The 20,728-nt window shown below is 35.6% G+C and overlaps 1 protein-coding gene across 2 annotated transcripts in view; it reads right to left on the reverse strand.

Annotated features, from left to right (window-relative positions):
- rusc2 (RUN and SH3 domain containing 2) overlaps nt 1-12,296 on the reverse strand; it is a 31,690-nt gene extending 19,394 nt beyond the window's left edge. For both annotated transcript variants that reach the window (XM_032578203.1, XM_032578202.1), the window contains exon 1: nt 12,120-12,296. The gene's annotated coding sequence lies outside the window, so the exon portion shown is untranslated. The remainder of the gene's footprint in view (nt 1-12,119) is intronic.
- Nucleotides 12,297-20,728: the final 8,432 nt, after the last annotated feature.

Raw genomic sequence — 20,728 nt, forward strand, 5'->3', positions numbered from 1 at the left:
GAGCATCTTGTACACAAGGTTGATTGACAGTGCAAAGACCTTCCTCCTGGTTCTGATCGGTTGTTTCTGACAGAGTGGTGAATTTGTTCTTTGAAGAATTAAAATAGAAAATTATACGGATTTTTAAAGAAGGTGTCAAGTGGATTTTAGCTTCTAGCACGCGCAGTGTTTATACCCCGCAAATACCAGGAGGTTCACTGTACAGGAAACAAACTTAAAATACGTAACTTATAATAAACTGTCTTACAGACCTAAAACTAATGTACTGTGAGCTGCAGGATGTGGCCTGCAGGCCTTAAAGTCCTCAGTTAGCATGCTAATTGCTAAAACTTGTAGCTAAAAACTAGATAAGTACACCTTGCTGGCACGGCAAAAACACAAAATCTTACCAACTATTTTTTGTCTAATTTCTAGTGCAAACATTTTTGTACATTTGAAATAATACAAAAGTAACTTACAAGTAACTTTACAGTAATTTATATGAGCTGAGTTTAAGTCAATAATTCCTTAACATTGATGAAAAAGTTGTAGCAGATTATTTCACTTACAACATGGAAAAAATGTATCGTTAGGTGACGTTATCGGCCAATGGAACTTGTAAGTTTTATCAATACTAAGGAAATATTTACTTAAAACAAGCGCCTATATCTGGCTGAAAAGTTACTCGTAAGTTAATTTCATGTTATTTTATGTTAAGATATTTGCAGTAGAAAGAAGACCAAAAGTACTCAGTAAGATTTTGTGTTTTTGCAGAGTGTAATGCTGGCCAGAAAAATATTCTTCTCATTAAAAATAATATATTAGCGTAACTACTGTTCGTAAACCTCAAAATGCCAACAAGAATGTCTTCAGAAAAAAAGAAGAAATACAAGAGACTGTTTGGACAAAGGGAAAGATTTAGCAAGAAACCACTCAAATACAAAAGACCAACAAAGTAGATTTAGAGAAGCTCAGCTTAGAGAAGCAACTAGCTCTTTCAACAACTCAACTGTATGGGGTGGGGAATAAAAGGCTTTGCTTAGTCTAATGGAAAAACTGTTAAATAAGAATTAATTTAAGTAAAAAGTTTTAGTGAATAAGGAATCCGGTTTCTATGAGCACAGGGTGGGAAGCTGGCCTATTTATGGAGCTGTGCAGGATGAGGAAGCAAAGCTGAAACAAAGGACATCCTCCCACTTATATCATCAGGGCTGCACTTCCAGGAATATATGAGCAGCGATGGGAGAGCAGGCAGCACTTCCTCACCAGGAAAAGCCAATTTACACGTCCAGACCGGCGGGTGATGGACATGATTCACGGAGTTCTTATCATCTACAGATATAGTCCAGTTAAATCTGTGAAATAAAAATAACAGCAGACCTCTTGTGTAAAAGCAGGGACAGAAAATAACTTCAGGATTCCCACAGACCGTTTCCTGTTGATATTCCAGACATTCAAAACTCAAAGTTAAGGAGCGATGGATGAACGGACGGATGGATGACCCAAAGTCTTCCCCATTAGAATAATCTGAAATGATCAGAATGTCCCTGTTAGCCAGAACCGGGTGTTTTCTGATGTGAATGTGGCTTTAAATCCGTCATTCCTCCAGTCATTCCTCCATCCTGCTCTGTGTGAACGCCATGCTGCCTCTCCTCCTCCTGTCACAGAGGAACTGTCTGTATCTGTCTGCCTGCACATCCTCCCTCTGCTGGAGATGAATGCAGCTTTTGTTCGCTGCTCCCGTTCACCAAAACACTGCTGAAGACCTCTGGAGGGAGGAGCTGATCAGATGAAACGCTGTAATTTAACATTCCTGAAGGCTTCGTCACAACTTAGTACAACTGGGACAAAATGGAGAAGTTAGGTTGACCATAGATGGATGCCAAGTAGATAAACCCCCGGAGTTTACGATGATATGATGACAATCCTGTGATTTCTAAACCAAACAAAATAAAAATCAAAGAGTTATCTTTTAAAAATCAACATTGTAGGTTGTATCATAAAATATTTTGCTTTTTGTACCCTCAGAACTGGAGTATGTCACTTTTATTTTAAAAAATGTTATAGAAAAATATTTTTTTACTTAAAAAAATGTTTGTTTTCATAAAAAATATTTTTTTTACTGAAAATAGTTTTAGAAAATATTTTTTAATTTCAAAATTATAATTTTTTTTACAAAAGACAAAATCTATTTAAACAAATTATAAAAAAGATTATTTTTTAAATTAAAGTATACTTTTTACTTAAAACAATTTTAATACTAAAAATAATTATATAAAATATAGTGTAGCAGTATGGTATGAGACAGATAATCTATGAGTTTCTCTACCTTCTCCCAGTGTTAACTAAAAAAAAAAGACCAATCAGAGCCAGGAGGCAGGTCTTAGCGCTGTCAATCACCCTTAGAATTGCTCTCTACTGCGCTACAGCTAGCATAACTTGTGGTGAATGCTCAGGCCAGTTAGCATAGCCACCAATGATGGCAAATAAGTGGTTTTCCTGTAATGGTAAATTGTTTCCCCACCATTAGCACATTGAACAGCATGTACATGAGAATGATTGACAGCGCTAACACCGTCCTCCTGGCTCTGATTGGTTACTTTTGCTCAGACTGAGATCGATTTTTTCACAGATTATCTCTCTCATACCAAACTGTCATGACATGGTAGCAGTTTATTTCTTAAAATAAAAGTTGCTGCAGGTTTAAATCTTCAACTGATTGGTTTGGTGCTTAACGAAAACAACCCGACCCTGAGAGATCCGGGTCAACCCCGGGGATGTTTGCGTGCTCTCAGGCAGCTGAAGATGAAAACATGACCTCGATCCCAGATTTCCCCTCCAGGATTAACAGCAGCTTCCCTCCTCTGCTGTTTGTCTGCCTGAACTTGAGAAGCTTCCAAAAGCTTGCATAACTAATGCCACCAAGTGCTGGCGCCACCAGCAGGCGGGGATATTAACTCATATCCAGCAAGAGTTCGCTTTAGATCAGGGGATCCAAAGTGCGGCCTGGGGGCCTTTTGTAGCCCTTGGATTGATTTTGTGCGGCCCCCAGCTGGAATTCAGAAATGAAATTTGGCCTTGAAATGCAGATGGAGACTTTTAATTTGTAATCAGGGTAAAAATAATTTTCTTGTACTGGAAAATGTAAAATACAACAAAAATAATTTGTCTTTTTATAACCAAGTTTTGACAAAAGGTAAAACCAAGTTTATCCAGAGACTTTTACGGAAAAGCCAGCTTTGCTGCAACGAAATCAGCTTTTATTCTTTCTTAAACTTGGGTAAATATAGCGACCGTTTTGAAAGAAAGTTACCCAAATTCTGTTCTTATTACTGAAAATAAATTTATTCAATCGAGCCCAAAAGAAACTGAAAACTACACGTCTTTCTTTTAATACAGTAAACGTGCAACATCTGATATTGTGTATTAGGGTCAATTTAGGAAAAAAAGCAGCATTTTCTGCCAAAAACTCAGAAACTTTGAGAATAAGCTCAGAAATTTTCTGAAAAAAAAAAACAAACAAACAAAAAACAAGGAACTTTTTCTATCTTTTTAAAGACAAAAAACCTTTTAGAATTCAAAATTACTTTTTGGGGCTTTTTTTTTAATTATTTTTTCCTTTTTTGTAAGGATTAAAGTTTCATTAAATTGATTATTATTTGATTTGAAACTTTAAGACTGAAGTGAATAATGTCATTTAAAATAAAACAATTGGTTCATAATATTTCAATTTTTTTCTCCAAAAAACTCTCTTTTGTGTCTAAAGGAAATGAACCAAAAATGAAGAGTTAGTCGTCATTAAAAATAAAGATTGTTAAAAATATAAGTATGGTAGTTTAACTATTATTGTTCAGTGGGAATGTGAACTGTTGCCACAAGACAACAAATCTTTTATTTGCAGTATGTTATATAATATATATTTGGAAAAACAAGTGAAAACAGTAAAATGTGCTTTTGAGAAAAAGAAAATAAAGTAAATCAGGAAATTGCCAAAAGTTTTAAAAAAGTATGTCATAACCCACATGTTAAACAATTTTATTGTTTTTATTTGTCTTTGTCCTGAATATATCAATTTAAATGTTTTGTTGGTTATTTTATTTTTGTTGCCGTTTTTTGCCAATGCCTCTTTTTGTTAGTCTGTCATGTTTGTTCTATATAACCACTGATTGGTGAATAAAAATGTAAAATGTTTTTAAAGTTTTAAAGCACCGTTTCTCAAACTTGTACAGTTTGCACACTGAGGTGAACTTCCTGTTGGACCGTTCTGTTCTCTTCAACTGAGCAACACAAAGAGAATGTGAACGGGTTATTAATGAAGTCCCTGCAGCTCGTAGCGCTCTTTCAGTCTGACAAACGAGCCTGAAATACAGAGCAGGCCGGGGTGTATTCACATAAAAACACACACACACACAGCGCCACCAAACAGTTGTCAGGGCAGCTTTAAAACATAGCAGCAGTGCAATCAGAGACTCAGGAAAACAATTAAGCTTCAAAGCTGGTGGGAAAAACCTGTTCATTTGTGTGAGTTTTTTGTAAAGAAGGAACTAGATTTATAGATGCTAGGAAGCACAGCCACAATATCTTTAAAACAAGCATTGCTAGAAATATCAATACATTTGCAGTAGAGACGGGATTTAACGCATTCATTTTGAGCTATATAGATTTCTGTCATGAGGTGCGGTTGTAGGAGCCAGGTTGAAGTGAATTAAAGATGATTTAATGGTGAAATGCAGTTACGAAATCCAAAATCCAGGCAGAACAGATAAGCCGACATTTAACGCTCAGAGTTGGTAGCAACTGGTAGCACAGACAGCTTGACAAGACTGGTACCACAAGGACCCGACAAAGACACAGGTGACATAAATACAGAGGGTAATCACAGAACAAGACACACCTGGGGACAATCAAGGGGTAGACAGGAGACAGAAACCCAAAATAAACACACAGAAAAACTCAAATCAACACAGAGAAAACCAAATCCTTACAGCTTACATTTTTTAAACACAATTAATCACTTTTTTTTTCCATTCAAAGGTTCCTATATTCATATTTCTGGTTTGCCTGTAAATCTGACGCACAAGCGACAGCCGCGAACAGAGATTGACGACAAAGACGCTTTTTTTTGTTAATTTCTGCTCCTAAAAATGATCTGATCTGACGACGGAAATTACAATTGTTGTGTTCAAGTTGTGCTAAAAGGAGTTAGCCTATCAGCGAAGCTATTCAAGCCTAATTTAGCATCTCGATGCTAAACATGTAGCAGCAGCACAGACGCTAACGCTAATGTCAGCGTCTACAGTCGACATTTCTAAAGAAGCTCAATGAATAATCAGCAAATGAAACACTGGAAAGACCCATTTAAAAAATCTGAATATTTTTGAAAAATCCATTTACTTCAGGAACTTTATCACCAAGTTTTAAAATGTTATTTGTTGTTATTTAACACAAATTATGAAGAATTTATAGGGTGTGCATTGGCAAAGAGCTGCTGTATGTCCGGTTGTTATTTACAATTATTATTATTATTATTATTATTATTATTATTATTATTATCTGTAAATTTTCTTGTCTTGTTTTTAGTGTTAGTTTGTAATAATTTTGTTTACGTAATGCAATTTTTTGTTAGTTGTTAACACAGTATATTAAACAGGTACATGAATACCAAAACATGGTTTTTATTAAAAGGTTTTTGTTAATTATTGAGTCTGTAAGCAATATATTTCATTAAACTGAGGCAAGGGGTAGGATTAAATAAGTGTTCACTTCTTTCTGCTTCTTTTCAAACGTAAAAGTCGTGGAACTAATTGTTTTGTTCTTGGTTGTTTAAGCCCGCGTTTTCTCTTATGAAACTAGTATGTGGTAAAATGTCTACTCAAATACTGAGTAACTGATCAAATTATCAATCATTTAATATTTAAAAATTACATAAACGAGCCAATATGTAAAATATGTACGAAACGAAGGTGTACTTATCTAGTTTTTAAGGTGTGTGTCTGAATTTTAGGTCATTCAGTGGGTAGATAATCCACTGAATGAAAATTTTATTACTTCTTAATAAAAATACTCAAATAAAAGTGTAATAAAAATACTCCTAAGAGTAAATTTTCTTTCAGAAAAGTTATTCAAGTAAATGTAATTGAGTAACTGTAACTAGCTACTACCAACTCTGGAGCCAGACTCAGTCAGATGTAGACTTTATTTATCAACCTCTGCTGCTGATAAGAGAAAATCAATGCTCAGGAGAAAAAAAATAAAAAACGCAACAGGGCATGAATCATATCTGAACACAGTGGCGCTGAAAAGCGGAGATCCTGACACTGCAGATTAACATCGCAGCCCTCACCGAGACGTTTCCAAAGACAGACATGCAAACCTCTGGAGGCCCTCGGTTACATAACCAGAGAGCCGCTGAAGAACAGCTGAACGGAGCGGAGAGGAGGCACGTTGGCCGACACACTGACGCGGAAATGGTTCAGGAAAAGGTCTCTGGCTGAACGCTGCCGAGGCACTAATCCTGTAACGCCACAGTGATTAGCTCAGCGGACACTGACGCAGGAAGATTCGACCAAAAAACGCAAACCAAGAAACAGAAAATCAGGATGAATGGTTCCTGAAGCTGAGCTGGGAAGCTTTGCAGCTCCAAGTTATAATAGTTCAACAATATTTTATAGAATTAATGTGTTTTTAAAATTATTTTTGCCCACTAACTCCTAAGTTTAAAAAAAAAAGTTGAATTTAATAAATTAAAAGAAAAAAAAAGTACTAATAAACTGAAAAATAAACCAATTCTAATTTAAGGATATTTTTACTGTCTAATGCTTAAGTCAATAAATTAATTACATGCAACTTAGTAAAATGTTTAAAAAATAATAAATACATATAAATGAAAAAAATAAAAATAAATCAATACTCATTTAAGCATATTTCAGATGCTTAAATGAGCTACAGTTTCCCACAACACAAGCTAATTTATGAAAATGGCATTTTTAAATGAAGCTGATAATCAAAACCAAAACAAAAGCATTAAATCAGACTATTAAATGAGACTCGACGCATCACAGTTTCTATTATCAGCTGAATCTATAAACATTGTCTACAGCTCTGTTTATAAACACTGACAGCTCTTTTAATATCGCAAGGAAGAGTTATTGAATTCAGTGTGTTCCTTCTGTTTGCATGACGGTTAATAAATACCAACGAGAAAAATAATGCTGCATTAACAATCCCTGCTCGCTTTCTAAAACAGCATTTATAAATTAGACATTGTGTATTAGGTCATATTTGCTCTTATTTATCTAAATAACTGTATCTAACATTTACATTTGAGGCATTTTTAGTGACGTAATGACTTGGCTCCAACATGGCTCTCTGGGTTGTGGTTCTTTGGTGGGTTTCTTTTATAGAACCAGTGGAGAACTGGCTGCACCACCAGCCCTAATTTAGAACAGGAACTTCTTTGTTGGGAAAAACCCAGTTTAGACGGCCACTGATGGTCAAAGCAGACATATTGAAATTTTTACAGGAAAAATCAATCTAAAGGGACCAGAAAATGAACACATTTAATGATTATAAGAACAGTTTGATTAGATTTTGAAGAAACTAAAAGAATCTGTTCTTTGAGGAATTCTCATTTCAGGTTGTAACATTTCCAGTGTAGCTTTTCTTAAAGGGGCCGTATCATGTAAAATCAAAGTTTTTCTAACTTTACATCATATTATTTCCTCATCAAAAACATACCTGATTCTTAAATGCATGTTTGAGAAGTATTTTAATCTCCATGGCAACCATTCCCCCCACCAGCTCCTTCAGACTAGCCAGGAGCAATTAGCAAACATCTCATTGCAACGCTGATAAAAACTTTGTTAAAGGGTCAATTGAGGAGTCATGTTGTGATGACTTCCTGAAGGCAGAGTTTCAGAAAGAGTAGGAGTTTTAAAAGAGACAGAGGCCCAATTTCAAGATGTTAAATCAGAAAGTTAAATTTCTTTTAAGTCATATTTGATATATACAGCATTTTTATAACAACTAAAGATAACATAGTTACTTAATAATGGTATAAAATGGCACTATGTGCCTGTAAAACACATAATAATGCCCTTTTAAAACGGCTTTCAGTCTCAGACAGCAAAATCAACCCAACACTTATCTTCTTTCATTGACAATATTTTTAGCTAGTAAAATGGATCTGCAATCTGATAAAGCAGGAAGATCATGTCCCCTCCACCAGCAGCTGCTAACAGCTAATGCTAAGTAAGCAGCCCTTCACAATAAGAGCCAAAATGCTTTGAACTACAAATAACATACCTGGAGTAATTTTGAATTCGATTGGAAATGTGAGAAATGTCACACTACTAAGGACTTATTATTTGACCTGTAATTATAACAAATAATAATGCAAACATATTGTCAGATATCAATAAACTTTAAATGATAAAAAACATCTAACACTGGAACTGGAAGACATTTTAAATATCCAGAATAAATAAAGAAAACAACAAATAAAGTGAATTGTGATGTCTCAGTAAACAAAACTGTCCTTCAAAAAAAAGGCTAGTTGAGACCAAAACACCAGACTGAAAACTTTTGTCCTCCAGTTTTTGGTAGAAAGAGAGAAAAGAGAAAAGCAATAAATCATGGAAATAGAAATTACTGCCTTGTTTTAATTCATCGTGTGATTAATTCATTTATTGCTTATTTTGTCCATAATTATGAATGCCCCTTGTTTTAATTTTTAAGTTAAAACATTTTTTGCATTAGGATGGCTAGTTTGAGTGTATTTCCAGCCTCAAGGATGCCAGTAAATTTACTCAGCTTTATTTGACACAAATTGGCAAAATTATGCAAAGTATAATTGCATGTGGTGTAATATTTCTGCTATAACAGCAGGCTTTGCTCCACATGGTCGTTGGTTAAACAAACAAGCCAGTGTTGGAGACGGGAAGGACGGCTAATTAAAACCCAGACACAAACTCAGCGCGCTTGGTGACTGACATGTATGCAGCTGATGCACAACAGCTGAGTCACCGTCAAAAGACATCAGTTTGAGCCGGAGCTTTATTCCCGTTTTAGTTCTGGAGGAACTTGGGTTTATATTTAAACAGGGCTGGACAACATGACTGAAAAACGTATCACGATATAAGCATTTCATCGATAATTATATTGAACATTCAATATTCAAAAATATCTATTAATATTGATTGCCATATCTATCGCTATATATATTTTATTGATTTATTGTCCAGCCCTATATTTACATATAAATCCTGTCAGGAACTCAACTAGAAAGAGAAATAATGATTGGCCTGGGATATGTAAACCTAATAGTTTATTTAGTCTTTTGTGAGTAATTATAGTAAAATAACTTGAAAAAACTGAAAAGGCTGAAAAAGTACTAGAAATTTAAAAAAATCTCAATAAAACAATACAGTATAAAAACAAACAGAACATTAATAAATAAAGTAGTTTAGCTTTAAAACCTTCAGAGGATGAGATTCACCAATGTTGCAAATATATTGTCATAGCAACATCAGTTTGTACAATATTTATATCTCAAATAACTGTTTAGAGTGAAATAATTGTTGGCTAATAGATTTTACGAGTTCTGAAGTTTCAATTTTCATGCTAAATGCAATATTTAGGTCTCATGGAAGTAAAACCTCAAACAAGCAGCAAATAACATTCCCAAATATAACCTAGGAAGGACACCTTTGGAATAAACGATGATGTCTGAAATCTGTGGATGAGAACCTCTGCATTGCCAAATGTGAAGATTTTGCTTCTAAATTTGGTTTTCTTTAACCAAATTTAAAATACTTTATGAAATCCAATTTTGAAATCAAAATCATCTGAAGATGCAGAGGTTGTCATCCATGGATTTCAGTCTTCAGGCATCAATTATTGCAATCCTCTCCTATCCGGGTTACTTTGGGGAATGTTATTTGTCTAGTTTGAGCCTCTAAATGAAGCACATTGATGTTGTTCACTGTGGAGGTCATATGTTTTAGTTTTGTATTACAATTTTCAATCCAGAAGAATAAAAAGCATAATGTACTCTGTCCTAAAAATTTTTTAATGGCTTTAAATGCATCTTTTGCCACTGTAAAAAAGTCAAAAACGTAAAAGGAAAATAATACAAAATAATGAAATTCTAGCTTATTCAGTTTACACTTGAGAGACAAACAAAAATCATCTAACAATGAAAGACGGGCAACAATGTCAAATGGTGAGAAGGGCTACAAAATGCAGCCCAGCCCAGAACAAAAACAGTTTATATAACAGGATCACCTTCTTTTATTTCGCTGCATTCTTCCTGAGATTATTTAATTGTCTTTAACAGCACAGAGTAACACAGGCAACGGGATAAGACGCTTTACAGACTCAACACTCCTACAATTTGATATGAAAATACTTCAAGAAAAAACAAAACAAAGCCTAGATTAAAAAAAGAGCAGGAAATTAAATCTGAGCAGTCACAGTCACTCCCTAAAGGAAAAATAATAATATCATTTCAGCCGTTTACACAGATGATCCATCTGATGGGAATCAGATATCAGAGCTTAAATGCTAATCCTGCATCCCTGTCACAAACATAACGCTGTTATTTAGATCAGAGTAATCTGCATCCCCACCATACTCTCTGTAAAAGACAACAAGAAACCAGATGGGACAAAACAGGAAGAACAGGCCTTCAGTCTTCAAAATAAAAGCTTAAAAATATTTTTTAAACAAGGCCTTGGTCTCTTAAAGTATTACTTATTGGGTACACTTCTTAAATTAGACCAGATTGTACTGTTGACAGATAATGTAACATATTTTCTTTTCTATTTTTTTGTTTGGCTTGCACCTTTAATGCATCAAAACTGAAAACCCTACTTTGTTCATGCAAAAAACAAACATGCATAACTGTATTTATAGTGTTTTTTTCCCATCAATATTTTTATTGTATTTTTTACAGATTTGACATACCTGCCATATAACCAATACAGTCAACAAGACCAACAAACGCCCTCTTAGATACACATCTGCATAAATTGTATTTATAGTGTTTAATGTAGAAAGAACTGGCCTTTTTGAGGGCACAAAAAGTCAAAATAAAAAGTCTTTATCTGCCAGTAAAACCTACATTGGTGTGTAGGAATGGAGATTTATCTTATTGAATAATATCAATGAAATCCAAATAATGAATCCCAAAAACTAATAGTATTGTAGAGATTGTTTACTTCATTATTTTTGGTTTCATGAAAGCATCAAAAGATAAATTTTAAAATATTAAATGCAGTTACTATGTGAGGTTTTCAGATTTTTTCAAAAAAGCACACTTCATTAAATACCTATATGAAACAGCATGTTTTTTTACGCTTTTTTTATAGTAAAAAAACTATATGTACTCAGTCATTCAGTTATCTTACTGCAAGGAAGTTAGAAAATACCTTAAAAAATACTTTGGTGTGTGCTGCTTTGCCTAAAATGTACTATTTTACTTAATATAATCACTTTTTTAAAAACCCGCAAAGATAATAATTCATATTAATCTTTAGAACAAAAATAAAGCATAGAATCCCTCCCAAAAGACAAAAACAATGATAGAATTTGAAATGCTTTTATTTTGAACGGCCAGAGCGGAAGTCGTACTGGTACGTTCTTTCGAACGTGACGCGTGTTGCTGAGGATGATTCCAGTAATGTGGGATCAATATGGAGATAACAGAGAGGACAAGGCCGCTGAAGGGGCAAACTCTGCGCCACCAACAAACATACATTGCATAAATATAAACCTTACCAATTACAATGTAATTCAGAGCAGATGGCGGCCATATTTAATCCGAACATACACAGTTAAACATCGATGAAGATGGTGATGTTGTGTCAAACCGTTAGAACGAGCCTTCATACTGAAAACACGTAACGCCACAAGCTAATTTTAGGGTCACCTTTCCATTAAAGCGTCATTTACTTCATTGTAAACGGAAATGATTTCACCCTTAATAACATATTATGAAGTTTGGAAACCGAAGCTGTGTTTTTCGGTTCAGACTGCATCATAGCATTTTTTCAGCCTCCGACTCGATGGTGGTTAGTGGAGCCTTTTCTCCTCACCCACCCGCGGTTCAAACAACAAAAATCAGCATTTATCCGCTTTACCTTGTCCGACGTAGTCTTCCGTCGTTCCGTTTTCGATAAAAAACAAACAACGGGTGTAGCGGTGTATGACCGAGCTGGTGGGTTGCTAGTTTTCTCCTTGTGGGAATGTTGTTGTCTCTCTCAGAGCCAGACTGCAGGCAGGCAGGCAAAGCCGCGGAGGAGCATCGCAGGATGGGAGGGACCCGGAGCCTCACGTCAGCCTGAGGTCACCATCTTGGCCCCAGACCGGATTATCTAACCCGGGCTGGGACAAATGACTGTCAACAAGCATGTCACCTCATCCAGGGATAAGTTCACCTTCTATACTCAATAATAAAATACAAACATAAGGGATTTTACACAAAGACAACAATGGGTTTTAATTCTGTCCAGGGCCAGCCCAAAGCTGTTTAGGGCCCCTACACCACGAGGGACCCCCCAAGAGCACCAAGCTAGCATATATATATATATATATATATTCTTAAATATATATATATATTTAAGAACTAGAGGTGGATGGACTATTCAAAAATTGTTCTCAAGTAAGAGTAACACTACTTCAACATATTTTTACTCAAGTAAAAGTAAAAAGTAGCCAAGAAATTACTAAAGTAAGAGTAAAAATGTATTTTGTAAAAAGGCTACTGAAGTACTGAATGACTGATCAAATTATCAATCATTTAATATTTAAAAATTTTATAATTAGAAAGAAAAATATATATATAATTAAGTAGATATGTTGGTATTTGAAGGACAAAAATGACAATAATTCACAAAGTAACAAACAAATAATAAAATAGGCAAACTAAAAAAATTTCCAAATCAGTTTTTTCAATAAAAGAAACTTTAACAAAAACTGCAGGTGTGTGTCTGTGTCAGGTGAATTTGAGAACTGTGACTAATCCAGAAAATCCAGAAATTTTACTCATGTATGAGCAACAATACTTCATAAAAAAATGTCAAGTAAAAGTAAAAAGAACATCATAGTAAAATACTCCTAAAAGTACTTTTTTTTAAAGGTTACTCAAGTAAATGTGCCTGAATAAATGTAACTAGGTATAACTGTTTTTCTAGGTGTAAATTCTATTATACCTAGAAGTACTGTTTCTATATTGTTTTACAAATAACAGTTAATCTCTTCCTGTTGATGGCTGCTGTCACTGTTGGGTATATAAGATGTCAAACTTAACTTGTTTACTGTAAATTTATTATTTATCCGCTGATGTTACTTTCAAATAGTAAAAAATGGCACACTAAAATACCACTACATTTCAAAATCCAAATAATTATTTTAGTTTGTTACTTTTGTGAGGTTAAAATCAACAGCCATAATAGCCACTGTTATGATGTAAGCTAATTACAAATTCTGCTAATGATATTAGATATGTTAGACTCATAGATTAGTTTAGGATGAGTATCATGTAAATCAGCTTGGTTTACAAAGATTTACTATAGCCAAACATAAAGGAAAAATACATCCAAGGTGGGATCATATAATTAACCCTCCTGTTATGTTGCAGGTCACATTGACCAGTTTTAAAGTTTAAAAAAAAAAAGTAAATAGTTGGAAGTATTTTTTTTTTTTTTTTTGGATAAAACGTTTTCTATTTGTCTTAATATGTGCACTCTACATATAAATTGAAAATTTATTAATTTTACACATTTGTAACTCCCTGCGTCTACTTTTTACATAGATACTGTTCGGGTCAATTTGACCCGGCAGTGAAGTTGAAGTTCAAATAAAGATTTTAAAAAATGTCCAATTCTATATGTTTTCTTGCAGCTATGAACCCTATTTCACCACACACACACACAAACACACCCCCACACCCCCACACATACATGCACGCACTGACACACACAAGCCCACTTTCTCACTATTTTCTTTACTTCACTAGGAAACTGTGAGAAAGCAGGTGTTCATGCAGCTTTTGACGGAAACCTTTTCTGTTCCCGTGGACAAACTCCACCCACCCTGAGTGACACTCAGCAGAAGTGAAGGAAAACATAAATACTCTCTGCATGACTCATTTATCTTGATTTTAATCAGCGAGTTAATTTGACCCAGAGCAGTATGTGTGTCTCAAGTTCAATTGTAAAGATCACCCATTGAAAAAAAAAAAAAGTGTAATATAAAATTTTTTACCAAAGATCAATTTCAAGGAAATTATTGTTTTTTTGTGTCGTCATTTATCTTTAATTTCTGAGAAATAAAAAAACATCATTGCACAAATATTGATTGAAATGGTTAGTATTGGAGTTAATAATCAGACACAAAATTGTTTTGGAGGAATTTTTTGGTTTCTGACACTATTGCATGACTAAACACTCCCTGGGTCAAATTAACCCACGAACATTATTACTGTACCTCAGAAACGAACATAACAGGAGAGTTAAATGTCAAATCTGTTTACCTTATCAGTCTTTCTTCTGTTGTGTTAAATGAGCCCCATCTAGTGGTCATATTTTTATTACAACCAAACAGGACGTTTTAGGAGCATATTTAAGCACATTAAATTTATTCAGAAAATAAACAGTTTAATGCTTTTTCATTGAAGTCATCAAATTTACTGATAAATTTGATTACTTCAAATTGGAAGTCAGACACAAATTGGCAGTCAGATATTGGCAGTCAGTTAGCAATTGTGATGATTGTGCCATCATTTTCATAAAATTAAGTGGACCTTACTTATCACTAAAATAAGGCAAGTTTGCACACCTGTTCAGGTTCCAGAAAGTCATTAAATTCTGTGAACTAAGCTAAGCATAAAATATGGCAGAAAAATTGTATATCTTTTCCTTCTTCTTCTTTTGTGTTTCATTGGTGAATGGCAACCAACTTAAGGTGCATTTACCGCCACCTACCGAATAAATTTTTCCCTTCATAAAGCTGTTGTTTTTAAGAGCAGTCTGGGGTTATTGATTTTACCTGTTTTCAACTGATCAATTGGGAAGAGCTCTGATCGGTTGTCTGAACAGTATTAATTAGTTGTACACATTACCAGCTAGAGCCAAGGTCTCAGGCTCAGTGAAGGAACAGATTTGTAGCCCAGACATTGAACTTCTGGCCGTGTTATTTGCCGAGGGAGTTTACGTCCGCCATTTTGATCGTTGTTTATATTCCCCCATCGGCTGATGCAGCGGTGGCCTGTGACGTCATCAGCTCTACTGCAGCCAAACTCCAGACTCAACACCCGGACGTTGTTATTGTGTCTTGTCTCTTGTCTTGTCTTGTCTCTATGCTGTAACTACGAAGTAATTTCCCTGCTGGGATGAATAAAGTACTTCTATTCTATTCTATTCTATTCTATTCTGGCCACCAACCAGACCCCAGGTCCCAACCTCAGAGCATGGTTTTGCATTATGAGCAGAAATCTTGGTTCCAGCCTCACCAGATTGCACCCCATTCCGGGCAGCAACCCTGGGCTGAACAGTCATTTAATATCCAGAGTCTGGGACATGGCCTTCAACACCAGCTTGGAAACCTACCGCCTTCAACCAGGTCACAGGATCCAACACACAAATCTGGCAGTAATGGAGTCTCTCTTTCCCCTTTTGCTGGGGAACTTGGCCAATAGGGTATTGGACTGCTCAATAGGTGAGTGTTTTTGTTTCAAGTACATCTGTGCATTGATCAAAACCAGTGTTGTATAGTAACGAAGTAAAAATACTTCACTACTTTACTTAAGTACATTTTGGAGTACTTCATACTTTCCTGGAGTATGAAAATGTTTGATGACTTTCACTTTTACTTCACTATATTTCCGAACTCAATTGCGTACTTTTACTCCGATACATTTTCAATGTGTGGTTTAGTTACTCGTTACAAAAAAGCGAGAGAGAGAAACGAAGTGTTTTGACCCCACCTACTGATTAGCAAGCAGGCTACCGAACAAAGTCGTAGCCTGCTTGCCTGGCTTGTTCATCACCTCCAATAGGATACACCTGTTTCGCTTCTCCCATTGTTGGGGAAATCAGAAATCGGAACACCTTGCATCGGGTGGGAGGGGGGTCGAACAGAGAAGAGTGCTGCCCGCACTGACGCGGCTCAGGGATTACGTGACACGCAGCGCCGTGCCCTATAATCCACTGTAAGCTATGTAATGTGTTTTGAGGCAATTGACCAAAATCCCGGACAATTTTTAAATTCCCCCCGGACATCTTTTTAGGTCTGAAAAGTAGGACATGTCCGGGAAAAAGAGGACGTCTGGTCACCCTAGTTCAATGGGGGACAGAAGCCATAGCGATAGCAATTTAGACTAAATTTAACGAATATAGGAAAGGCATGCAAGTTCAAAACCACAAACCATTAACATGTGCTACTCTTTAAAACTGGAACAATTTATTAGCAGGTTTCATTTTGCCTGCACTTGGTTGGGTACATTATTTTAAGTTTATTTGACAAGTTTACCAAGATATAAGAAATGTCATTCAAACTTGCCTTGTTTTACTTTTTACTTGTACTTTTCATTACATTACTTGAGTACATCCATTTTTACAGTAATTTCCATACTTAAGTACAAGAAGTTTCAGATACTTTAAGACTTTTACTCAAGTAACATTTCAGTCAGTGACTTCGACTTTTACCAAAGTCGTATTTTGGAGAGGTACTTGTACTTTTACTTGACTCTGAGATTCCAGTACTTTATACAACACTGATCAAAACTAATAGATTTTTTTTTTCTTTCCAGCCCTCCAACCACAGAAGCTGTACCTTGACTAAGTTGGCCAAACTTGACAACTCAGAAAATAAAAACCAATACATTGACATGTGGTAACTGCATTTCTTGGGTCTTTCTAATTCTTTGTTACAGTGTTGGACACTAATTTGAGTTAAGGAAGTGTATTCCTGAAAAAGTAAAGTGATGCTTTATTCAAATAGTAACTTTAAAGCATCTGTCAAGTAAAACTGAGTGGTGGGGGAAGTCAACCATCCAAAACCAAAGTTCTGTATGTCTGATATTTGAATCTCCTTTTCTTTTTTTTTAAAGCAGGTTGAAGTAAGATGAATTTTTGCAGTTTAATTTTCTGAAGAAAAAAAAATCTTGTTCAAGGACTGCTCTGAAAAGACTTGAGCACTAACTAGCAAATTAAAAGACAATAAAATCTTGATGGGCTGTTTAGATATTCTGTTGAGGTAGCCTTTGAACAACCGACATTTCAACTATTGACATTTAAAGTGGGTGTCCAACACACCTTTTCCAGTGTTGGTGCATTGTAGGTCTTTAGATGTACCACTGTTCTGTTGCAACTGAATCAAACTGACTTCCAAGGGTTGTGTTGGACCTTGTGGTATTGGTTATTAAGCTGTGAACCAAGGAAATGCTTACCATGGGAGCTACCAGCAAACTTGAATAATTGACCATCCTTGGTTGTGGGAAGACTAGAACTCTTCAAATGTTTGATGCATTAAGACAAGTTGCCAGAAGTGGCAACGCTACAGCTCTGGAAAAGCTACTCATTTGTTTCAAATGGACTGAATATTTTATGGATTACAGGTAATGAAGACTTAAGTCAATAGAAAGAAATATTGCACAAGATCAAAACTGGACTGCCTATCTTGTCCAGTCATTGATGTACTCTATATTGAAGGTCTTTAAAACTGGTGTTTCAGGGTGCTGTATGGAAGGAAACGGCATAGAAGGTACGCAAACAAGGATGACCACAGTCTTCACAGGATTGTCAAAATATAAGAATTCATGGGAGTATCACATGGAGTGGACTGAGTCTGGAATCGGTGGATCAAGGTCCATTGGTCACGGGTGACTTTTACACATGGGCTACAAACATCTGACCTGGGTTGGGGGAAACTGAACTGTATCTCTGAAAGTTTGTATTTCATTTGGACCTCAAGGTCCCAGGACCTGAAGGAAGAAAATAGGCTCAGCATCCATGTTAGAAGCCCAATGTGAAGAGTCATGGCATCTGTTGGTTATCTATTTAGCTTTAGGTCCAAAGTCAATGAAACTACCAGAAAAATTTTTGCATTTCATTCTCCTTGGCATGAATAATAAAACCATGTTAAAATGTTTACATAGCAGTTTTTAGTCAAGTTAAAAATAAATGACAGTACAAATAGTTATAAAACAATAATTGCACCGTCACTTTAATTTTTGACCATCTGTTTAAGCACTAATCATCTGTTGTGTTTTGGACTGTAATGTCACAAAAGTGAAACTGCTGGAGTGGTTTGTTTGGGCTTAATTGGGTATAGACAATGATGGGGAGTTTCAGTGGTAAAAATTGAGTTCAGTTGTGAGTTAGCTGTTTAATGCACAGAGTGACAACTGCAAAAAGCAATTTTTTTTAAGGCTTCCATTTGATAATTCTGGTGAATGTCCTGATTGAATTAAAAATAATCATTATGGATCAACATTTCTAGCAATTTTTTTTGCTCTTTTAACTGAATCACAAAACATCTTACCGTTCTGAATGGGGGGCCATACTGGCAACTTTAAGCTAATGCAATTAGTGGTATGGGGTTTAATATGGATCTAATATCCTAATACTCTCCACATGTATGCATTTTTAGCTGCTTTTTTGTACTTGACCAATGAACTCCCTTTTTCTGCCACTAGATGGCAGAATGTTTCCTGCAGGAGTGGCCAAAAGCTGGTTTATACCTAAATCAACTTGTAATGGATTTATGCTTGCAGAATATAGGTTAAATATACTAATTTCTGGTTTAATTAATTATAAACAACTGATTTTGTACCAAATTTTACAATAAGTTTTGAATGGAAGTATTTAGTTTCTACTACAATAAATATTTTAATATACATTCAACATCATTTACCTGCTCTGGTGTCTTTAACTCTGAGTTTATTGAGAACTATAACTTCTACGTTTTCTGATCTGGCCTCATCTGGTGAGATGAGGATAACGGCGGTTGCATGTGCATGCAGGATCTCCCCATAATCCCAGCACTACTGACGGGGTAGTTCATTATATAATGTTTGTTTCTGTTTTCTCAGATTGAAAAAAAACAAGATCTGTTTACATAACATGAGAGGAAGTTCTGTACATAGAGTCTGATCTTTTGGCATCAGTTGCTCCTGGATCCCACTCCGAGTGGCTTTTTGCACAAATATACATATATATTGTTCTATTTATAAAAGTAAAAAAAATCAAACCTAAAGTACAACAAAGCAATCTCAAACAACTATAAAAGAATAAATAAATCACATAGTCGTTGTTCAGAGGCTTATTTTATGCCTAAATACAACTATTAAATTTTTTTAATACATTTTAAAATGTTTTAAATACACCAGTCATATAAGTTATGTGTTGCATTCATGTTTTTGAATATGTGAAAAATAAAATATTCCTCATAAGATCAGAAAGGAACATCAGCTAGAAAAGGTTGAAGTAAGTTTTGTATTTTATGTAAATATTGCATATAATATGACTCAAATGAGAAGTTGCCCTAATTTGGCATTAGTTGCTCAAATATTTAATTTATTACAAAGAATAAATCATTATATTCGATTAACATCTAAGGATGTTATGAGATTAGATACTTTTCAGATATTTACCTGGCATTTTGTACTGAATTTTTTCAACTGTAAAATGTCAAATGTTCAGAGTTTCTCAGCTGTTACTAAACGCAACATTTCTTACATAAAATTAGACTGTCAGTCTTTAAAAAAAAACTTGTTTGAAATAAAATTTAAATTCTCGACAGACATAAAATGAAGCCTATTTTCTTGAAACCCCTGCAGGTCGTTATGAACCTGCCTCCATCCACCTGAGGACCTCAACCATCAACAAAACTATCCACATGTTCCTTTTGTGAATCAGCAGTTATAACTTCCTCGTAACCAGCCGAGGGGTAATCCTCAGCCAACCAGCAGTGAAATGAAGCCTCAATCCCAAGAACCTGTTTACCAGCAAAACCTTCACTCCAGATGTCTTAATTATTTGCAACAACTAAATGTCAAGTCCAGTAATTACCAGCAAAGGTTTCAGCGCCATGCACCGAACAACTATCAAAGTCACCAGGCCCCCAGTCAGTACCAGAATCCACATGACCAGGACCTTAGCCATAGCCAGAATCCACCTGGCCATCCTGAGATCCTGCCAACCAAGTAATCCAACAACCACCAAAGACCCCAGGCTCAGAAACCTGAATTCCAGGTGCCAAGCTACCAGAGGAAGCAAATGCCTAGCAAATACCCAACGCCTGAAGCATCCAGGCATTACCATGAATCCCAGATGCTGAGCTACCAAGAAATTCTTCTGCCCCAAGCATCCAATCAATATCTGAGAACATTACATCAAGCCCCAAGCCACTTCCAGAAACTATAACAACCAAAGCCTGAACTCCAGATAACTAACCAGCAGAAGCCTCCACCAAAGGTACCAAGTCAGTTCCAGAGACCTCATCCTCATGTGCCCAGTAAGTACCCGGTACCGGCGTCTAGACGCCAACCAAGACCTCAGCCCCTGAGGGCTAGTCACAATCGCTAAGCAACCAAATGAGAACCCAGCCACAAGCACTTAGTCACCAAATAAGAGCTAGTCACTAACAGAAATCTGTCCCACAGAAGCCCGCAGGCTCAAGGCTATCAGCATAAACCTCACTTCCAAGCACTTTTGAGGCCTCAACCACAGAAAACTGGGCTCCATGG

The sequence above is a fragment of the Xiphophorus hellerii genome, chromosome 12 (assembly GCF_003331165.1).
Source record: "Xiphophorus hellerii strain 12219 chromosome 12, Xiphophorus_hellerii-4.1, whole genome shotgun sequence".
In the NCBI taxonomy this organism is placed as follows: domain Eukaryota; kingdom Metazoa; phylum Chordata; class Actinopteri; order Cyprinodontiformes; family Poeciliidae; genus Xiphophorus; species Xiphophorus hellerii.